Source organism: Schistocerca serialis, chromosome 1 (genome assembly GCF_023864345.2).
Source record: "Schistocerca serialis cubense isolate TAMUIC-IGC-003099 chromosome 1, iqSchSeri2.2, whole genome shotgun sequence".
NCBI classification, from domain to species: Eukaryota; Metazoa; Arthropoda; class Insecta; order Orthoptera; family Acrididae; genus Schistocerca; species Schistocerca serialis.
Window position 1 is genome coordinate 663,273,182 of NC_064638.1, and position 8,174 is coordinate 663,281,355.

The 8,174-nt window shown below is 43.5% G+C and overlaps 1 non-coding gene across 1 annotated transcript; it reads right to left on the reverse strand.

Moving 5' to 3' along the window:
* Nucleotides 1–6,369: 6,369 nt before the first annotated feature.
* Trnas-gga (transfer RNA serine (anticodon GGA)) lies at nt 6,370–6,453 on the reverse strand. Its single transcript is given in 2 exon segments — nt 6,370–6,404; nt 6,414–6,453. It is a non-coding gene; the product is annotated as a tRNA-Ser (tRNA).
* Nucleotides 6,454–8,174: the final 1,721 nt, after the last annotated feature.

Here is an 8,174-nt window from a genome sequence, read left to right on the forward strand (position 1 = left end):
TAATTCTTATGAAGTTCACCCACAATTTTATGCGCCCTTACATGTTGTATTGCTGTTACTACGTTGTTAATAGGGCCAGATGATGGAGTAATGGATTACCGAAACTGGTTGCCTCTGGAATAAAACAGCGATGAAAATACAGTTGCTGATTCATTTATTACCCGTTTTATATATCGGCTGTCGTCCCCTCGTAGCATGGAAGAACGAATTGAAAAAGATGTGTACATGTCGGGAAATTTTTAAAGTCTAGCGTATGATTAACCACAGTCTTTATCAGTAAAACACTTGATAACGCCTTAAAATCGAAAGTGCAAAAGTGAAAATAAATAATTTCTAATAATTTCTACAGCAAGTGATGATAATTCAGTCTAATTGCAGGTTTAACGCGGCGCCCGGTACAATAACCTGCCGCTATCTATCATGATGGTCACGAAGTGGATGAAGCTAAGAATTCTACTACCTAGGCAGCAAAATGGCCAATGACGGACGGAACGAAGAGGACATCAAAGCAGACTAGCACTGGCAAAAAGCGCATTCCTGGTCAAGAGAAGTCTGCTAGTGTCAAACATAGGCCTTGAGGAAGAAATTTCTGAGAATGTACGTTTGGAGTACAGCATTGTATGGTAGTGAAACACAGACTGTGGGAAAACCAGAACAGAAGAGGACCGAAGCATTTGAGATGTGGTGTTACTGACGAATGTCGAAAATTAGGTGCGCAGATGAGATAAGGAATGAGGAGGTTCTGCGCAGAATAAGAGAGGAAAGGAATAGAATAGCAGAGGAAAGGAATATGTGGAAAACACTGACAAGGAGAAGGGACAGGATGATAAGACATCTGTTAAGATATCAGGGAATGACATCCACGGTACTAGAGGGATCTGTAGAGGATAAAAACTGTAGAGGAAGACAGAGATTGTAATACATCCAACAAGTAATTGAGGACGTAGGTTGCAAATGCTACTCTGAGTTGAAGAGATTGGCACGGGAGGGGAATTCGTGGCGGACCTCATCAAACCAGTGAGAATGATGACTCAAAAAAAAAAAAAAAAAAAAAAAAAGAAACTACATAATCTATTGATAGGTTTTTCTACATCAATACTTCACATGCCACCTGAAGGTGCGTGGTTGAGGGTACTTCTGGTCCCGCGATAACTTCCCCCCTTCCCAATTCCATCCGTGAATGATTGCCGGTAAGCCTTTGTATTGGTTCTAATTTCTCGAATTTTCTGCTAATAGTCATTTCAAAAGACGTTTATCGGACGAAGCAATACGCTGTCCGACTCTTCCGAGAAAGTGCTTTCTCGAAGTTTCAATAGTAAACCTCTCCGTCACGTACAGCGCCTCTCTTGTAGCGTCTGCCACTGGAGTTTGCTGAGCATCTCTGTAACGCTGTCGCGCCGATTTAACTTTACCGTGACGAAACGCGCTGCTCTTCGTTTGAGCTTCTCTATCTTTTCTACCAGTTCTGCCTGGTAAGGGTCCCAGTCTGATGAACAGTACTCAAGAATATGTCGAACAAGCGCCTTCTAAGCCACTTCGTTAGTGGATGGATTACATTTCCTTAATTACAGTCTTCCAATCTGCATCTCTTCCATCGGATTGTCCTTGCATCTCATTCTCGACGTCCCGGTGGTCTCTTTCCTTCAGCTTCTCCATCCATTACAGCCTTTATTACCGTGTTCTCCCCTCTCCTCCTCACATGTCCGTACCATCTTAGTCTCTTAATTTTCACACTCGCTACGACGTAAGGCAGTGTGTATAATTGTCTGAGTTCTCTGTTTTGCCTATTCTCCACTGTTCATTTTCTTTCACTGGTCCATACATTTTTCTCAGTACTTTATTTTCAAAAGTGTTGAGTTTTCTTTGTCAGGGTCCATCACTCACTTGCATAGCACACTATTGGCTTGATGATGGTCTGATATATTCTTATTTTTGCATGCCTAGATAGTAACTTCGATCTTATGATGATGTGCATAGCTCCCAGACATATTCCCCCCAGCTTGAATTCTTGTTATTATCTCTTGTTCTATAAGGTTTTGTTGGTTGATGTTGACACCGAGGTACGTGAATGTGTCTGTCTTCTGTATTGTTAGATTTCCGATTTTTAGATGGTTTGGTCCTAAATGAGCTCTTCTTTCTACTACCATGAACTTTGTTTTACTTTCATTTATAGTTAGACCTACTTTCTTAACTTCTACCATTAGCACAGTCCCCATTTCCTCCAGTTTTCTCATGTTATCTTTTTTCCTAAGGTGACTCCTGCACTTTCGCATGTTACTCTCCTCAGGGTGCTGTTGAGGGCCAAATTGAACAGGGTTAATGATATAATATCTCCCTGTTTCACTCCTGGTTTTACTTCAAATACTCCTGAGAACTCCCTCTGTACTTTCATTCTACACTTTGATTCGATCTCACACATTTTAGTTAGCTTGATCAGCTTGTCGGGTATCCCTTATTCTGCCATTATCCTCCAAGTTTTCCCTCTTACTATGCTGTCAAATGCTTTGCTGAAATCTATAGCCAGGCAAAAGGTATCGTGATTGTGCTCCCAGTTCTTATCTAATATTTGTCTTTGTGTGAATATTTGGTCGATTGTTGACTTACCTTTTCTGACCCTGCTTGTGCTGTGTCTAATATTTCCTCAATGTATGGGTTGAGCCTGTTCAATAAAATTCTTGTTATTACTTTACAGCATGTGCATAAGAGAGATATCCCTCTGTAGTTCTGTGTCAGCATTTTGACTCCATTCTTGTGTATGGGACATACAGCAGCAATCTTCCATTCCTCCACCATTATTTGTTTTCTGCATACGTCTTTTATCAGTTCGGATAACCATAATAACCATTCGTGTGTCTTCTCTCCCCTTTCTTTGACGAACTCTGCTGATATCATGTCTATTCCAGGGGCTTTCTCCAATTTTTAATCTTTTTATTGCCTCTTTCACCTCCATCAGACTTGGTTCTTCGACTAATGGTTGTACGTTCTGATTATTCTCTGCCTTGTTTTCATTGTTGTAGGTATCAACCGGGTTTTTCAGTAGTTATTCGAAGTATTTCCTCCAGTTCTCTAAATTTCCTTCTTCCGTAGAGATCAATTCTCTGTTCTCGTCCTTCATCATCTCAGCCATAGCTCTGTACACTTATCTGTATTTATTCATTGTCCTGTAAAACTGTTTACTATTGTTCTGGTTATAGTCCTCCTCAGTCATCTCTATTTGTTTGTATGTGAATGCTCTTTTCTCTCGCCTTATTATACTCGTCCTAGCTCTCGTGTCTTTCCTGTATGTTGTTTGGTTTTCATGGTTGTTATTGTTCATAACTGCCTGTCTGGCTCACTTCCTGTACTATACTGCTTTTCTATATGTTTCATTGAACCATGATTTGCGTTTTATATTGCTATTATTATCTCCTAGTAGTTCATGCGCTGTCTCCCTCATAACTGTTGTCGTCTTCTTCCATTTTGTGATGATATCTTCTTTTCTATTGTTGTCATTCTCTAATTCAGCGTCTCTATTTTTAAACTTAATCTTAAGCTGTTTCTTCACCTCCTCATCTTTTAACCTACTCACATCTACTCTTTGGTTTCTTTTACCACTGTTGATCTTACTTGATGGTTTTTGTAATGATTATTTCATCTTTATTAGCACAAGAGAATGGTCTGATCCTATCTCAACCCCTCTCATTCTCTTAACATCTGTTATTGCCTTTTTATATTTTTTCTCTATCAAAACATGGTCTATTTGGTTCCTAGTTAATCCATCCAGTGAAGTCCATGTTGCTTTATGTATGGTTTTATGGGGGAATGATGTACTTGCTACCTTCATGTTTCTAGCTGTGGCGAAGCTGACAAGCCTTATACCATTATCACCATTATCATTTGATTTAGTGTGGAGGCTGAACATGCCTATATATGGTTACCATTGCTGTTCTTGTCCTATTTTGGCATTTAAGCCTCCCAGCACAATTCTGATGTCGTACTGTGGTAATCTGGAGTACATCTGGTGTCTAAGGTGTCATAAAATTCGTCTTTTATCTCTTCCTCCTTGTCTACAGTTGGGGCATGGACACTTATTAATGTGACATTTCTATCTTTGCCCTTCATTCTGATGTAGCATATTCTTTCATTGACAAATCTAGTTTCATCACATTGGCCATTATTTTATTACGAACCGCAAATCCTGTCCCAAATATGTAGTGACCATGCTTCTTTCCACTGTATCTGATCGTGTAGTTTTTCTCTCTGTGCATACCTTGTCCAGGCCATCTTATGTCCCGCAGGGCTGTAATATCCATCTTGTACTTTGTTAGTTCTTCATCAAGTATTTTTGCCTGTCTTGCAACGTACAGTGGTTTTACTTTCCATGTACCTATTCGTAATCCATTATTCGTAAGCTTGGGTCGTTTTCCGTTAGATCCATTCCAATCCGAGGCTCGGTGTGAGTGTATCACTCTTGCTAAGCAAAAATATTTTCCTACCTTTCTCATCATTCCTTGGAATATTTGCAGACATAGATGCTATCACAGCCTTATGATCACTGATTATTCTCCTCTACGTTAACTAATTGATGGAGGTCTGTTAGTTGCTACGAGATCTGTGTGTTCAACGTAACTTTCGCACGAGACATTCAGAATAATGTAACATTAATCCCTGTCTCTTGCACCAGTTATCACAGCATAATTTTCCCAATCTGTACCTGGCAAGTTGAATCATCCATTTTACAACGGTGTTATCTAGAAAATTATTAACGATATTCTGGAAGATCTGTCTGAAGCACTCTACCACTAGAGCTTCTGACCCAGGCGGTCTATAAAAGCATTCTATTACAAGTTTTGATCTGTCTTTGATGCTTAACTTCATCCAAATTAATTACATTTGGAATCAGTGATAACCTCACTAGTTATTATCGAATCTTAACTGCTATAAATACACTGACACCATTGGCGACTAATCTACCTTTACGATAAATATTCTAATCTGAATTTTAGATTTCGTTGCTATTCATTTCCGGTTTCTGCAGACTTCCTGTTCCTAATACTACCTGGGCATCATAACCTTCAATAAACAACATTAATTGCGGGACCTTACTGTGGATAATCCTGCAATTTATTATTCCCTATATTAATCTGGCAATAATGTCGCTAATGTATCTCCGATTTAGGCAGGCAATTCATCTCTGACCAGAAGAGGGGGTTCCTCTAACCTAAAAAACCCCCATGTGCACGCCACATCTGCTCTAATTTATCTGCATGTTTCTATTTCTATAGTTTGAGTCGTTTATTGTTTGTGTTGAGTGTTACTTTTTCTCGCTATTACATGCGTGTAAGTTTGCCGGAGTGCTCGTGCTGCATTTTTCTATGCTAATTTAGTCTAATTACAGGTCTAAATACATGCTAATGAAAATTACGAGTAGAATACTGGAAGCAGCAGAGCGGCTTTGAAACAATGGAAGGAAACACACATGTAGAGCAACACCCCAAAAGCTTGTCGCTAAGGATGCCTTTCACAAATAAAGTCGAGACACGTATGACATGACAGTGATTCCATGTTTGTCCAAGATGGAACGTCAGATTTCCGCCGTGCCACAGCTTCCCGTTCCCGCGTCTCGCCATGCTCCGAGGCACGGGTTTCTTCCTCCAGCATCACTTAATCCCAAATCCTCTTGCTACACTCGGACATCTTCGTGCCTCCTTGTCTCGACAGCGGATTTTTCAGCGTCGTACTCCCCGGGAGCACATCACGTTTGTTTAACCGAGCCCGCCGCTTCTGCTGTGTGAGGCGGAGGGAGAATGTGTCTCAGGGGTATCCAAATCCAAATGCTGCGCGGCGAATAGGAAAGCCACGCACGCCTCGAAGAGGCAAGAGCTCTTCTCAGCTAAAAGCAGTCTGCGCTTCTTAAGTTCCCGGAATAGACGATTGAGTGCTGCTCGAGGACTCGCGTCGAAAGCTGACTTCAGCTCGCACAAGGAGATACCGATATAACGTTAGGTTACGTTCTGTACTACTCTTTACGGGTGGTTTTATTAGCATCATCTTTACGTGGAATACGGGCATACATAGGATTTTTTGATAATTAACAACAGGGCATATCGCAAAATCTAATAGATTAACACTTATTAAAATATTCCAGGTTACTATGCCGTTGTAGAATGAATATCTTGTTCAAATCCAATATTTCGTCTCTGTACACGGACATCTTCTAGAGAGGTTGTATCTTTTTCCGTGTCCGGATACGCATCGTGGCTCGTCGGTCGGTTGTTCAAATGGTTCAAATGGCTCTGAGCATTATGGGACTTAACATCGGAGGTCATCAGTCCCCTAGAACTTAGAACTACTTAAACCTAACTAAACTAAGGACATCACACACATCGATGCCCGAGGCAGGATTCGAACCTGCGACCGCAGCGGTCGCGCGGTTCCAGACTGTAGCGCCTAGAACCGCTCGGCCACCCGGGCCGGCATCGGTCGGTTGTTGTCGAGAAAAATAGTGAGTTCAAGAAAGGCAAAAAATTATCAAAAGTGGATGTTCAACCAAGTTTTTCTCGTCGTCAGGGTAAAAGAAGAATACGAAAACAAGAGGCGAAAACAACTTTCTTGTGTACACCAGAAATTGAACTGAAATGTTAGGTAAATATAAGTTATAAGTAAAATATTTGCACTCTGCTGGAGCCAATGAGTTATTGCAATGGATCTTTTAAGCATGGAAGTCCGTAGGAAAACGGGTGTGTCTGGACGCCATGTTAACAGGTCTACTCGTATCCAGCAACAAAAATGAAACGCAACACAGAGACGAAGTTTACAGAACTAGGTATGCGGCGTTGTTTTGCATGTGGTGACTCGGACTCCGAGGGCTTTAGACGGCGGCGCGGGCAGAGCCGGCAGGGAGGGGCGGTCAGCCGCGAGGGCGGCGACCAGCTCAGCAGGCGCGAGCCCGGCTCCACCCCCGTCCCTGTGCCGTCCGTCCGTCGGGTCCGGCGGCTCAGTGTCTGCGGCAGCCGCCGGAACAAACACACATTTTGCACGTCTTATCCCTGATGGCGGGGGGAGGGGGGCGCTGATTCACGCTGGGACGCCGCCAGCTGACGGGCTGGACGCTCACACACCTCCCTCTGCACCAGTCGCCTCACACTCGTCTCCAACTTTAGTCTTTCACCTACAATCCGTCGTCAGATAATAACCTTCCTCCGTTTCTCTAATTTCCTCACCTTCCTCCTGTACTTTCTATCTCCTGCCCTCCCCCCTCACCTACCCCCTCCAGTCCTCTCGATTCTCCTACCTCTCCTTTCCTGCTCTCTCCCCTCTCCTTCCCCCACCCTCCCCTCTCCTCCCCACCCCAGCTCCTCCCCCATCTCCCATCTCCATCTCCTCTCCTCACCTCTCCTGCAGTTTTTGTATGTCCGTCCTTTTGGTTGATAGTTTGCAATCAGTTTCGGTGACTGAGTACCCCATCTTCAGGACTCAACTGACGCTGAGGGAGTGATCTTATCAGTGGCCAATAACTATGAACTGGCTTCCGTGGAATACTGTATCAGCGGTGTTGTGTCTGCATCCATCAGCAGTCACCTGCAGCAAATAGAACCGGCAACATCTGTTGGAGGCCAGCACCATTGCCGCGATAGAAGCGGCGAATAAGCAGTGCGGTGCGAGCCAGGGCCCGGTTCGGACTCTGGAGTCTGGACTTGATGGAGTGGTAGTCTCTGCACAGAGGCGAACGACTGAGTTCTGGACACAGTGCCAAGACCGAGGGTCTCGAAAAGCTTGTGTGCTATGGTACTCCCAGCTTGTCATCAGTACGATCAGTGTTGTATTCGGACACTCTGTGGACACAACAGGCTGGTGGAGTAATTGGTTTCTTTACCCTGCCAGATGCACAGTAGTTCCAGTTGTGCCGGAGAAAGGGGTTTCTCTATGTCAATACGAGCACTCGGCTCTAAGCGCTGTGGGACCTAACATATAAGGTCATCAGTCACCTAGACTTAAATGGTTCAAATGGCTCTGAGCACTATGGGACTCAACTGCTGTGGTCATCAGTCCCTTAGAACTTAGAAGTACTTAAACCTAACTAACCTAAGGACATCACACACACCCAAGCCCGAGGCAGGATTCGAACCTGCGACCGCAGCAGCAGCGCGGTTCCGGACTGGAGCGCCTAGAACCGCTCGGGCACAGCGGCCGAC